Source organism: Macaca mulatta, chromosome 7 (assembly GCF_049350105.2).
Source record: "Macaca mulatta isolate MMU2019108-1 chromosome 7, T2T-MMU8v2.0, whole genome shotgun sequence".
Classification (NCBI taxonomy): Eukaryota; Metazoa; Chordata; class Mammalia; order Primates; family Cercopithecidae; genus Macaca; species Macaca mulatta.
In genome coordinates this window covers 47801852-47816031 of record NC_133412.1, presented here as the reverse complement: position 1 = coordinate 47816031, position 14180 = coordinate 47801852, and the positions used below count along the sequence as shown (strand labels likewise).

The 14180-nt window shown below is 50.5% G+C and overlaps 1 non-coding gene and 1 pseudogene across 2 annotated transcripts in view; both read right to left on the bottom strand.

Annotated features, from left to right (window-relative positions):
• LOC698792 (small ribosomal subunit protein uS2 pseudogene) overlaps positions 1-14180 on the bottom strand; it is a 300049-nt pseudogene that overhangs the window by 206074 nt on the left and 79795 nt on the right. The window lies entirely within an intron of this gene.
• Positions 10890-10995, bottom strand: LOC114679794 (U6 spliceosomal RNA). Its single transcript, XR_003731898.2, has one exon. It is a non-coding gene; the product is annotated as a U6 spliceosomal RNA (small nuclear RNA).

The following is a 14180-nucleotide window of genomic DNA, read 5'->3' as shown; positions in this document are numbered from 1 at the left end:
TGGAATGTCTTCCAGCAGTTCCAACTCCCCCACCAACCCTTCCTGTATCCCAGGAAGGGAAGTGTTTCTGGTCCCAGCATACACACCCTTGGATGTCTGAACACGTCCTTCTAGTCACGCCCAGTTGCCTCTCCCCTTCACAAAAGGCCCTCCCACCACTGTGGGCACATAAACAAACACGTTGATTGGCTCATCAGTGTCACAGGGGGCCCTGAGGCAGCTGCTGGTGATTCGGCGTGCATCTCGGAGTGCAGCCCATAGGAAGACCAGGGCTGAGTCTCCATGGAGCATCTGGTCCTAGTCAAGGAATGTGTGAAAAAGGAGCACCAGGCCCAAGTGAGGCTCAGAGAGGAACGCAAGAGAAGCCAAGGACCTTAGCGTGCTATGAGGAAGGCAGAGCCTCCGGGAAGCAGTGGCATTGTACAACGAGCACTTAAAATCACAAGATTCACTGAGTGTTGAGGGAACCATTCTCAATCTCATTTAAGGCAAAAGAATGAAGTTGAACTTTGTGCTCTCCATTTTGTCTATTTTCCCACCCCAGCTCAAGACCAGGCCTTTCTAGCAGCTCTCTTTTACCTTCTATCAAACTTTGACCTTAAAAACCTTCATCTCCCCACAAGTGGCATAAATGACCAAGAATAGAGCAAGGTGTAAACCCACCTCCCATTCAAGGGGACATGAGTATCCTAACCAGGCCCAAAGCCTTACAAAATCAATGATGTGCTCATGGGGAAACGCCAAGCTTCACCTGCAGACAAGAGAAGTATTGGGGGTTGGGGCATGGAGAGGCCTTCTCAGACCCAGACATTCCTCCTTGTAGGGAAGCCAACCACTTCATGCTGCATAAGGCCAGGTCTTGTTGAAGATGTTAACATTGGTGGCGAGTGGTTGGAAATAATGTTTAACAGGAGGAAATACTTTTAATCCCTTCTGGCAGGAAAACAAAACCCCCAAAAAGCACTTTTTCAACTGAGTCCATGGTCACTGTCAATGTCCACATGGGAAATTAGCGGTATGTGTGAAAATAACTAGCAGGCTTGGGGGACCTGACAACCCACATGTCACCAGTGAGATGAGGACATCCAGACCCCAAATAAGGCCATAGAAACAACATCCATGGTGAGAGAGCAGAATGCCCACTAAACTCTGGGGTGCTCGGGGCCTCACAGTGAAATGCCATCGTGAGGAAGAACAAGGAGCCTGACCAAGAAGTTCCAAATTCCTGTTGCAGACAGATTCATGGAAGGGCTCCAAGGAATCTGTCCAGGAGAAGAAAAGACTAGTGGCCTTTGTTGAGCGATGAAGCTTGAGGAGGGAGGATAGAGAGTTCTGTTAAGGAGTTGACAGAGGTATGAGGTTTGAATATTTGCAAAGCCCTCAAGCAGACTGTCAGCTGGAAGTCACAGGGACATGCGTTTCAGTGAGGACACAGGTTTCCATAGGAAGAACTCTCTAACACCCGGAGCTGACCAGAACAGGAAGACTTACTGGATGTCTACATGGAGAGGGCAGACTAGCAGGAAGGGGAGCTCTGGGCATTGGACAGTTGGGTGAATGGATAGATGGGTAGGTAGGTGAATGGATGGACAGCTGAACAGATGTATGAATGGATAGACAAGCAGATGTATGTATGTATGTATATATGGACAGTTGTACAAATGTGTGAACACATGGATGAACAGGTATCAATGAATGGTGGATGGAGGGACACACAGGCAGATGTATGTAAGGATGGATGGATGATGATGAGTGGATGCCCTCAGAGCTGTCTTCCAATTCTGAGAATCTACAAGTATCTCAAAACTGGGGCAAGGAATACCCATGCCGTAGGATTTCACAGATCAGTAAAATATAAGGGACTGACATAAAGTTACCATCTTTTAATTCTGTCAAGTTAAGAACATCAGTGTGACAACCAGAATCTATTGAAAAAGATGAAATAGACTAGAACGGAATAAAGAACAGTCTTTCCCAAGCAAGAATCATTGAAACCTCCCTTCTCTCTCTCTCTCTCTCTCTCCACACACACACACACACACACACACACACACACACACGTATATATACACACACACACGCGTATGTATCTGTGACATTAATTTTACATTAATATTATTATATATTATATTGTCTTCACTTTTCTTATTTAATAAATCCAGCTTTGAGTGCATAATAATGTATGCATTAGTGATTTATGCATCCATTATTTGTGATTTTCAATTACATTTCCTGAGCCACAGACCATCATGTGTAAAAAAGGATGAATTTATACCAGTGGTCAAAAATGTCATGGCCTTGGAGACCAGGCAGACAACATAATTAAAGCAGGTGGAGCACAGGGATTGCGGGGCAGTGAGGAGCAGTGGAAGCCACACTCACCTGACATCTTCAGTTCCAGCTCACTGTCACCATGCAGGACAGCAAACTGCATGTTGCTGGCTAGATTTTCAGATCTATCAGGAGAAGCTGGAAATATACATTTTATGGGGAATGTCTTGATTTCAAAATATCTGCATTAATTTTTTTTAATTGCCCTGTGTTCAGGCCAACATTGTTTAGCGGAGCAAAACACACACACACACCTGTGGGTCGGGTTTGGGCCGTGTGCCATGGGTTTGCATAGAGGTTGCAAATCCTTAGCACATGGGCCAAACCTGACCTACAGGTAGGGGTGTGTGTGTGTGTGTGTGTGTGTATTTGGAGTTGGGATGGGAAGGAGGATGGAGTTGGGATGGAAAGCGGTGGGAAAAGGTACTAAAAAGAACAAGCAAAGAGCTTTTCTGATTACTACTGGGGTGAGGGGGCACCAAAGAGGGCCACCAGATTCCTCCTGCTACTGAATGTTTTCTCTGCAGTCTATTTCCGGAAGAGCTGTAATCGGACTCCCAACAACCTGTGATTTACATCCCGGCCGGTGTAAAAGATATTGTGCGGAGTCTTCCGAGTGTGCTCTGTGTGTTTGTATAAATCTCCCTACTCAAAATATCTCCCACAGTTGACTGACAGCCCATGTAATTTAGCAGAAGGCTAAAAATTAAAATCTTCGAGCCTGCTGAGGGAGTGAAAGAATACAGTAACACTACGGTGCCGCCCCCTCGCCCAGGCCCAGGCTCGGCAGATGCCAGGGCTGTTCATTTTGGAGACGGAACAAAATATTTGTATTTAGATTTATTAAGTCATTATTCCACCATTTGTTCCAATGTGCTTTATTAAAACCAGATCTCATCTCTGTTTTGAAAGTATTACCTGATTTACATAAGCCGATCCCAGCCCTAATTATGGCTTCCTTTGGTGTCTTTTCATTCCGGGGGAGGCTTGCTCTCCCCCTCCTGTTTTTTGTCGCCTGCCTTTATGGCCCATATGTCTGCCTTGAGATAGCAAGCATCTTCAGCCTATAAATAGACAGTTCAGAACAGCCCTGCTGCCAGTTATCTGTCCACACATCAACATTACCATAATTGCAACAGTGAATGTGTAATCTCTCTAATCACACGTTCCAGTCGGAAAACTGGATTGGGTTTCATAAATTGTATAATTTGAGGCTTTCCTGAGCTAACCACTGGGCGGGCAGCCTGCTGTGGGCTTGTCTGTGCCCCTCAGCCTGGCCAGGCCTGCCCAGGGCGGCATGGTGACACACAGCTGAGTCGGGCGCTTGGCTGTGGATAACGGCAGTGCCACCCTCTCTCCTAGGCGAGGCTGCCTGGGGAGTACGAGAAGAACAACTTTTTAAGGACTATTATGAGCCAGGCAGTTTGTACATGCTCTCCTCTTTTAATTTTCATTCTGTTAGCCTTTTGGGGAAAATGCCATAAATATTCCCATCACACAGATGAAGACATGAAGGCTCAGAGAGGGTAAGTGAGGTTCCCAGGGTCACACAGCAAGTAGCTGAGACCCAAACTCAGGTCTGAGATGCCACATGCCATGCCCTTAACCACCGCTTTCATCTACAACATGGCACCATTGAAGGCTTCAGTAGATTTAATTGTTTTGTTTCTCCAAAATAATTGCATTTCTGTCATTTTAGCCAATTCTCAAAACCAACCAGGAGGATGTCTTTGTAGATAACAAAATTGAGACTCAGAGAGGTCAAGTATGCTGTGCAGGTTCACACAGCTCGTGAAGGTAGGACTTAGATTCAATCCAGGGCTGACTGCCTTGCCTGTGTCTGCCCTTCCTGATGCCTCCACAGCCCAGGGGCTCTCTGGGGGTCCTTCTCTTCTGTTTCAGAGCCTTCGTTTTCCTTGTCAGCCTCTCAGAAGGATGCTGTAATTGCACTAGTGTCAGCAGGCAGAGTCCTGGGGGAAAGTGGGGAGAGGGGCCGGCCTCTGCCAGCTTCGGCAGAACCCCTGAGACAGCTCTCCCTTAGCCCGGCAGGGACTCAAGAAAACTGCCTCAGAGGACCCTCGGGGAGCTGCTGGGGAAAGAGCTGCTGTTGTTTTGCATTACAAGCTTCCTCGGGGCAATGTTATTCATGCTGAAGGTCCCCTGAGTGGCTGATGACACCCTCATATATGGGCTGGTCCCCACAGATGAAGCTTCTGCTCCAGCTCTGCCCAGTAATTGCCAAGGCTTGCAAAATGTTAGATGTCTATTAGCTGTTTTAAATTGAGTGCTAATCAGATGATGACGTTGTTACCAGGGCAGTCTCTCAGATCTGTCTTTCTCAGAAGGAACCATCTAATCCAACTCCCTTATTTTTTCCAGAGGAGGAAAATGACCCTGAGATAAAGGAAGAGACTTGCCCAGGGTCGTAACTAACCTGAGTTCTTTTTTGCAGTGGGTATTGGGCTGCACGTGTGCACGTACATACACACCTCTTCTCACACTCCCATCTCTACATGAATTGACTGGGCCTCCTGGCTCCTTCCTCCCGGTTCTGAAGCACTCCCTGCCAGTGTTCTGCATGGAAGACTGGGGACCAGAGCTCCTCTCCTCTGCCCCATTCCCAGAGTGCGAGAAAACTTCATTCTCACATGGTTGTCACTGCTCCTGATCCACGAAGTGACCTGGGGCTTTACTGAGTGTCACAGCCTGGTCTGGGTCATGGAGATGGGGACACTCAGGGTACCCTTTCATTTCTCCCAAACCCAGTCCCAGAAACAACTGGGTTAAGTGGAATGAGACCTCCCAACAGGAACTGCCCAGGGCATGCCATGGCAGCAAACTAGACCAGTGCTACTCAAAGTGTGGTCCACAGACCAAACAGCTGCATCAGCATCACTTGGGAACTAGTTTGAAATGCAAACTCACAGGCCCTACACCCAGCCTACTGAATCATGATCCCTGGGGGAATATAGGGGAGACTCTGTTTCAACAGACCCCTTGGGGTTTTGGATGCACGCCTGGGTTTGAGAATGACAGTCTGCATCCAGACACCCCTGAATATCCTTCCCAGATGTAGAAGTCTTGAGGCTATGGATCCCAAAGGTGCGAAGGCTTGGCCTACAACAGAGGATGCCGGGAAAATACAAAGCTCTGGTACCCTCCCTCTCAGCTGCACAGCCTCACCTCCTACACTCCTCACCACAGTTTCCAGCTCCATGAACACGAGACCCCTCCCTGTTCCACCTTGCTCGGAGCCTAACCTGTTCCCACTGCCAGAAATGCCTGCCCCGCCCCACCTCCTCCCCACCCTGGTGGTTCAGCCCCAACTCATGTCTCATTTGCATCTAACCAGAGTTGCTCCTGGCCTTTTCCAACCAGAATTCCTTTCTCCCTCCTGAGAGCTTCAGTAGCACTTTAAAAATAATACTCCTCGAGCAAAACTCTATTGCCTGTGTTCTCTGAGCAATGCACGGGTCTTCCCTACACTCTGAGTTCCTAGAGGCTCCACCACTTCTGGCAATGTCTGGCCATAGTAAGTATGCAATGCATGCATGTGTGTGTGTGTGCATGTGTGTGTGTGTGTTGAACTCCAGTTGCACTGACCACGGGGTCCCCAAGGATCAGGGTCTGTGGCAAACTGTGTGTTTGCTCCAGACCCACAGCAGATGCCATCACTTCACAACCAGCAAGGGTGCCAGGCTCCCTTCACCTTTCTTCCCTGGGGCCCCTATGGGTTGACCTCAGGGTTATCTCTCAGGTCACTTCAGGGAGCCCTGGCTCACCTTTTCTCTGCTGGTTTCCCCTAACACCCACCCATGCCAGCCTCTGGCTAACCCCACCCTGTTGAGACACATCAGGCTGGGCCCAATGCCTGAGGCACACATGGGGGTAGCTGTGCTCAGTCCAGGAAGATGCCTGTGGTGTGACCTCCTGCATCACTCCTGACCCAAATCCATAGAGCTTGTCCAGGGTGCTCACACAGCTCTCCTCTGGGCCCCACACAAAGTCTGCCCCTTCCAGGAAGCCTTCCTTGGTGCTCTGACCTCAGAAGCAGGAGATGTGGGTTCTCTCACACACACGCCGCCATCCCACATCCCAGCAGGCTCATGCCCAGATCCTTGGTGTCTCAGGACTGCAGAGACTTCCTTAGTCACAAGCAGAGAGACTTACCTGCCTGAAGGCAGCAGGTTGGCCCCATGGGCTGCTAGCTCCGCATCCAGAAACAAACTTTATGAAGTCGGATCTTATTCCGACTCCCACCCACCCGCACTGTCCCCTCCTTTTCTGAGTCGTGCTCGCTGGCGGGGGTGGGGTGCTCACCTCACTTGCTCCCTGCTGCCTCAGGGAGCTTGCACGTGCTCTTCCCTCTGCCAGCGATACCCTTTCCCTAAGCATTTCAAATACAGCACTGGAAACTAGTGGCGAGGGCAGCAGATGCAGGGACTTGGCTGGGAGTGGGATGGAGAAGGAGGACAATTGTGCAATGAAATGGCAGGACATGGGAAAGTAAATAATAAACAGCAAAAGTGCTGTCACTAATCTGCTGGGTGACTTTGAGTAAGTCCTTTTCCCATTCTGGGCCTGAGAGATAAAAGGCTTGAGTTCCATATTGCCACAGCATCCTGCTCCAATCATGAGAAATAATACAGTGACGTGTGCATGGAGTGGGAGGGCCCGTGCGTATGTGATAGAGAGAAAGAGATGGGGGGGGGTTTCTCCAAGCACACATGGGACCCATTTAACCAGATTCTGCTTCACCTTCTTTTCTTTAATCCCCAGAGATGTGACTTGCTCAGTGAACTGCCACTGAGTGCTCCCTGGGTGCCTACTGGTGTCAGGTCCTCTGCTGGGGCCCTGCTTCTTACAGACGAGTCCCTCCCTTGAAGGTCGTCATGCCTGATGACCATTAGCAAAGCCTTCCTGTGTCTAAAGGATCACTCACTCCCTGTTTGCTCAGAGCTTAGGACGCACAACCTCACTAGAAGGTTTGGAAAGCGCCCTGCGGTGGAAGGTACGTCACTGGCATGCAAATTGGGAGGCTTAGATGGCAGATAAAAGATTGGTTTGTGTCACAGGCAACCCCAGCCAGAGTGGTGTCTTGTTACGGTGTCTCTGGGCTGGACTCGGTGCCCCTGGAATGTGAACTAGATGCGCAGTGAGGTTTCCTGTTGATACTTGTCCTGGCAGAGTGGTCCACTGGCTTAGCTGCTTCTCAAGTTGCACAACACCTGGGCCTCCCAGCGGGCGCTGCTGGTGCTGGAGGGCAGAGAAGCCTCTGCCTGCAGGGCCGGTGCCCTCCTCTGCCCACTGCCCGTGGTGAAAGGTGGATTCCCGGCCAGACCCAGGTCAGGAGGTGACTGGGAATCCAGGAACTCCTCCCCAGGAACTCCCCCTGGCCCTCCAGGGAGGGGCCTGGTTGCTCAGAAGGGCACATGGCAGGGATGACACTGGCAAAGCGGGGAACGGTGGGAGGCCGGGGAGGAGGGAGCCACACTGCCGTCCCTTCCTCAGGGGAAGGTGTGGAGCAGAGCCACTAGCCTGCCTGAATCCTATTATATGCAGGGCAACCTTTCCCTGCATATAATATGTGAAGACCTTTCCCATATTCTCTGTCGGCCTTACCATGTAACTGAGAGGAAAGGTGAGGATGTGGGAGATGAAGTGACTTGCCCTGGGATTGTTTTTTTCCAAAGTTCAGGGATCTGACCTCTAATACAATGTCCTGTCTGAAGGGCTGTTGGCCTGGTTGGAGCTCCCCAGAAGCCGGCAACAGGCAAATATGCCTCAGTTCAGGAGCGCCAGGGGCAGCCCGGGCTATCATGGCCCATTTAGAGGGCTCAGCTAACTTCAGGGTGTCCTGAGGCCACCAGCCTGGCTGGGAATACTCTCCTGCCTTCTTTCCAGCCTTCTGTGGGAGCTGCGTCCAGCTGGGCAGTGACTCAGCAGCCCTCATTCCCACGTGTGTGTGGGAGGGCAGGCCTCTCTCCCCGCTGTTGGCTTGGCTCGTTGGCCCGTCTGGGGGTGCCCCGGCGGCCAGCCTGCCATCAGCAAGGCCCTGGGATTTTGGCCAGCCTTCCCACAGCTCAGTCACAGAGTTTGCTCTCTTTCTAGCCCTCCAGCCTTTCCCCCAAGACTGGAGGGCTACTTCTAAGTTCTTCTGGCCACCTCAATCGTCGCTTAGCCAGGGAGCCAGGTTGTGGGTGATTTCCTTAGCACCGTCCCGGAAACCCTGTGCTGTCCTCAGAAGCAGCCCACCTCCTAGAGCAAATAGCTTGTTTGCCAGGCTCACGGGCCTCCCCGCCTGCTCAGAGTGCGTCCTGTGGTGCATGAAGAGAAGGAATTGAGCAAAACGCAGGCAAGAAAACCAGGGAGGGAAGTGGATCTTGGCTGGACCTTTAACGGGATGTATGGGAGGGTGAGCTACGGTGAGATCCGGCAGGTAGGGCACTAGCCCATCTGCTCACGACCGAGAGAAACATCACCCCACATGCCCTGACTCCAACCCCAGGGATGGCGCGCTGGCGGCATTGGCATAGCTGTGGAAGCTTGAGCAAGGCTGGTAAATTCTCAGACTCCGTTTCCACATCTGTAAAATGGGCATGCTAATGCCTGTCAACCAGGTTTGTTCGACACAACACATACAACCCTTTTACTAAGGCGCTTGGTGGAAGGCCTGCTCCAACATGCTTCAGACGTGGAGATTGCTTTCCATCCTAGATGTGGGTCCAACAAGATTTCTGCAGTCTTTTATTGGTCTCATTTCATGCTCATCATCCTGGGACTCTGTGGGAAAGGACCCATGAGGGGCCCTGCAAATGCTGCAAGTGCCGGCCGCTGCTGCTGATCTTCCCAGAAACTCTCAGGGAAGCAGGGTAAGTGGGGAGCCTGGGTTGGAAACAGGAAATACTTTGCTAGCAGTCATTCCATAAGTTAGGAAGACTACAGGAATTCTTATGGAGCACCAACTATGTGTCAGCCACTAAGAGAGACACTTAGGGACACTGAAGTGCCTAAGACATGGCCCCCTGCCAAAAATAGGCCCATGTGGCAGAGGAAGGAAGGAAAGAGAAGGGAATATGCAAATGACCTCCATCCCAGATAGGTGAAAAGTAGGCTGCGCATGAGGTACAGACACCTCATCTGGGAAATCCCAATGCAGTGAGAAATCAGGGCTGCTCCAGGGAACAGAAAAGGCTGCACGGAGAAGGAGCAGGAGTTTGCAGGGTGGAGAAGGGAGAGACATGGTTTGAAGGTCCCAGGGGCTCCAGTAGGGAGCACGTGCCTGGGCTGACCAGGGGGCGGGGTCTCTCCTAGAAGACCCAGATGTACTGAGGCGTCTCCATGCCAGCACATGTGGCTCCACAGGTATTGCAAGACCCCCATGGGGTGTCGAGACACATCCTATGACCTAGATCTCTGCCTTCCAGGAACTGGTTGGGTGAGATGAGACTCATCCTGGGCATATGTAGAGAGCAATTTTTACCAGCATGTCTCCAACTGCAGGTGTGGCCTATGAGATCTGATGTCACTTCCCTCCTCAGGTGACCCTGCCAGCCCCTCTGCAAAAGGGGACATAGGCACACAATTTTGCACATTGTTTCCAGGGGCTCAAGGACATCCCCTCACCAGCCCATCTCCTTTGAGGAACCCTCAATGTGGTTCAACTCCTGGGTTTTGCAGATGAGGAAACTGAGGCAGAGAAAGAATGTGCCTTGCCGAAGGTATGTGGTGACTCAGGATGGAACAGGCCTAGACTTTTGGCTTCTACCCCAGAGTTCTCCCATGGGTGCCTGCCGTGGCCACCTCCTCAATCTGTGCCTCTGCTCAGCTGCAGTTTTCAGCATCCTGCCTCAGGACAGAGGGGACGGCACGCACTTTCTATCCCTCTCAGCCATCACCTCTTCCAGCCCCAATCCTCCCCTCTTGGTGAAACTGCCTTTGCGCTTTCTTCCCAGGAGCACGGTCCCACCGGTTCTCCGCATCCCGGTGCCCCATCTCTGGGAAAGGCTCCACCATGCCTGCACTCACCCGAGTTGCACAGGGACGTCTTTCTCCCCTTCTCCCCCTGCTCCCCCTCCGCAACCAACTCCTAACTGGACTGGCCTCTCGCTCAAACCCAGTCCTTACTGTTTATCAACAGGAATCCAGGCCCTCCTCACCTCTTGCTGCAGCCATTATCACAGCCAGAAAAACATTTCTAAAGCACACAAACATGTCACAGTTCAGCTTAAAATCTTGCAGAGGTGACCTATGGCCTTGAAAATTAAGTTCAAGTCCTCGGTGTGGTCTACAAAGCCCCCCATGGCCGGCACAGCCCCTCCTTACCATGTGCCTACATCCATTCTTGGCACCAGCTTGGCAAATCCTCCATGCCCCCAACCCACTGAAGCCCATTTGCTCCTGCTGCTCTTCCTATCCAGAGCAAGAATATGTGCGTAGACCAGCTTCATACCCTTTAACCTTGAGGTCTGCTTGCATGCTTGTTTTTAAAATTCAGTTCCCTCTCGACAGCGATACTCTTAAAGGGGGCCATCCACTTTCCCACTTATGGGCTTTTAAAAATCTATATGAAACACTTCATGAATTTTGTCATCCTTGCACAAGGGCCATGCTAATCTCTGTATTGTTCCCATTTTTTAGTCTGTGTGCTGCTGAAACGAGCACATTTATGGTTTTAGAAGATAATCTTAGAACCTTACACACAAGATAATCATTTGTAAACACCCTTCCACAGTAGTTTTCTTACATGAGCAGACACAATTTTTTACATATACGTACTCCTAGGGCCTGAAATTAGAGTCAGGACAAAGTGTAAATACAAGTGTCTATGACTAGCAACATGCACTGGCTCATTTGCTGATGAATAAGTAGCTGAACCCAGAAGCTCAACCTAAAAATTTAACAGGAACAAGGGCTGATATTCAAAGTCCCAAACAGTTCAAAGTTGGGAGGGTAATTAAGAACCACTGAGATATGCTGTCAAACAGGCAGATGAGAGCCTGGGATGCCCCCTCCTCCCCTGCCTGGGCTTGACTTGACAGCAGAGGTCACAAATGCAGCCCCAAACGAACCGCATTCCCTGGCTCTTAGAATTGGATCTTCAGCTTTCTAGAACAGCCCTTCCTGTGTTATGTCTGCAATGTGTAGAATCTGATAAGAAACTTGTTCCAAAGTTCAAAAACAACAGGACTTTGTAAATAGTTCCAAATAGAAGCCCTATTCATGCTGGGGAGGCAGTATGTGTGGGAGATGAGAAGGTCCTTCACTCAGACAACCAGAGCGGGAATCCCAGCACCACATCGGTGGACCATGGACCACTTCACTTCTCTGCCCCTGGTCTCCTTACCCGCACAATGGGGATTATAACAGTACTTACCTCCTTGGGCAGAAGAATGACAATTCGAGTAAAACACGGAGCATACAGTATGTGCTCAGTAAATATTAGTTGTGGAAGTTGCCAATAAAACCAACAGTGTGAGCAGAGCAGCCATATATTTAATCAATATACATTAAAAATAATCTTTGGCAGAGTGAGACTATCTGAGCTGTGCAAGCAAATGGTATGGGCCAGCATCTAGAACTGCAGCTCAGGAAGAAGAACTCAAGCAGAGCTGAAAAGCCTGTGAGGGAGACAGATGGCAAGAGGAGTCGGCTGAATACAGCTCCAGGTCCTAATCCTGGAGCTGTAAATGTGACCTCATTGGGAGGAAAAATAAAAAAAATCTTTGCAGATCTGATTAAGTTAGAGAATTTGAGATGGGGAGATTATCCTAGATGATCAGGGTGTATCCTAAGTGCAATCGCAAGCGTCCTTACAAGAGACGAGCAGAGGGAAATTTGACACACAGAGGAGAGACAGTGAGGGGAATTGAGAACAGAGAAAGATCTGAAGATGCTGGTATTGAAGATCCAAGTGATGAGGCCACAAGCCAAAGGATGCTAGCAGCTCCCAGAATCTGGAAGAAGTGAGGATAAATTTTCCCCTAAAGCCAGAGGAAGCACAGCCCTGCCGACTCCTTGATTTTAGCCCAGTGATGCTGATTTTTGACTTCTGTCCTCCAGAACTGTGAAATAATAAACCCCTGTTGTTTTAAGTCACCATGTGTGGGGTGATTTGTTACAGCAGCCACAGGAAAACCAGCCAGGATAATGGCTCATGAGGCCCATTTTACTTATGAGGAAATACAGACTCAGAGACTCAGAGAGCAGCAGTGATTTGCACAGAGCCACACAACACAGTAGCCCCTTTGGCCAAGGCCAGACCAGGTTAACAGACCCCGAACCACTGCGCTCCTGCTTCCATCTGCCCTGCTTCCTCCTGGCCATGCTGGGACCCCTGGGAGGTCTTAGACCTGAGATGCCTCTAGTTTCCACAGTGATGTGTGTTTGCCCCCAGGCGAATCTTGTTGGTGCCAAGCCCCAACCTGTGGCCACCATTGCCCTCAACCGTGATGTGCTCCCATTGCCCGTGTCACAGGCTGGTTCTGTGGGAGTGAACTCTGGGAGGGAGTTTGGGGTACCAGGGGTTTATTAAAGATCTGCACCAGTGAAAGAAAAGGAGAGAAGTTGGATTCAGCCAAAGGAGATTGAAGGCAAACTGCAATGCAAGTTTGACCAAGCCTCAGTCACCTGGCAGGGAGTCATCCTCTGTCTAGCTGAAGTAGCCAGGACTTTCCACTCCCATCATGCTCAGTCACCAGATGCAGGCTACCCCCGGGAGGGCATGAACTCAGAAGAGGTGGGTGTCTGCAGCTGAGGTAGACACCATGAAGGAGCTGACAGCTGGGGCTGCCTGCCTGCCACGCTCCCTGCAGATGGGCAGCGGGGTCTTCTTGGGAGGGAGCTCCGAGTGTGTGGACCTACAGCTACCACTGTGTTCTGCAAACAAGGCAGGCGTCTTCCATCAGCAGTTCCTAAATGGCTGGCCTCCCAGTGCAGGCTCCATGCTGCAGAGCGACCTCACACTCTCCATAACTGAAGTGCGTTCTGTGCTCACCTGGGAACTTGTTAGAAATGCAGAATGGATATTGGGCCTCATGTTCCATTTTGAGAAGGAAGTAATAGACCCAGACATCAAGGCCAGCAGTGGTCTGTTTTGGTTGGACCCTAGAACTAAGAATGATTTTTGTGCCTTTTACAAAGAAGAATATGTGACAGAAAGTGTACGGCCACAAGGCCTAAAATATTTACCAGGTGACCCTTTACAGATAAACTTTGTTAGCCCTACCCTAGAAACTGAGAGTTATCTATGCATCTCAGCCTCAGTTTCTTGCTGTCTCCCTCCTGGCCATTCCAAATGCAAATAAAAAAAGCATCCCAAGGCAATGGTAGGCAGCCCAGGCTGCTGTTTGGAGCCATCGAGGGCATTGCAGGGACCTTCAGACCTTCTGCCCTCGTCCCACCATCTCCACACTTGTGCCTGGTAGCACACCTGCACCGCCGCTCCTCTTCGGCTCTGTCTGGGCTTCTCGTCCCCAGCGTTCCCTTCTCCAACAGGCCTTTCATCTTTGCAGCTTTGTTTTTTCCCCAACATCCCTGACTCTCTTGTGAAATGCAAATTAGTTAGCATCTAATTACTCACTCGGTGCTGCTTCTAGAGCCTTCTCTTGTTAGGGTCCTGTCCAACGTCTTTCTCATCAGCTGAGAACTCAGCCCATTAGGAAGAATTCCAGTTTGGGGGAGGCAGGCAGTTCCTTGCCCCTCCCTCTCTCCCTCCCGGACTTGTCAGTAACCACCTCATCCGTGGATTCCAGAAACACACCTGCCGGGGTGGGGTAGTTCCACCCAACACTCACTCTAATTACCAGAATCGCTTCTGGGAAGCAGTTGTGCCAGGGCTCTGCTGGGCA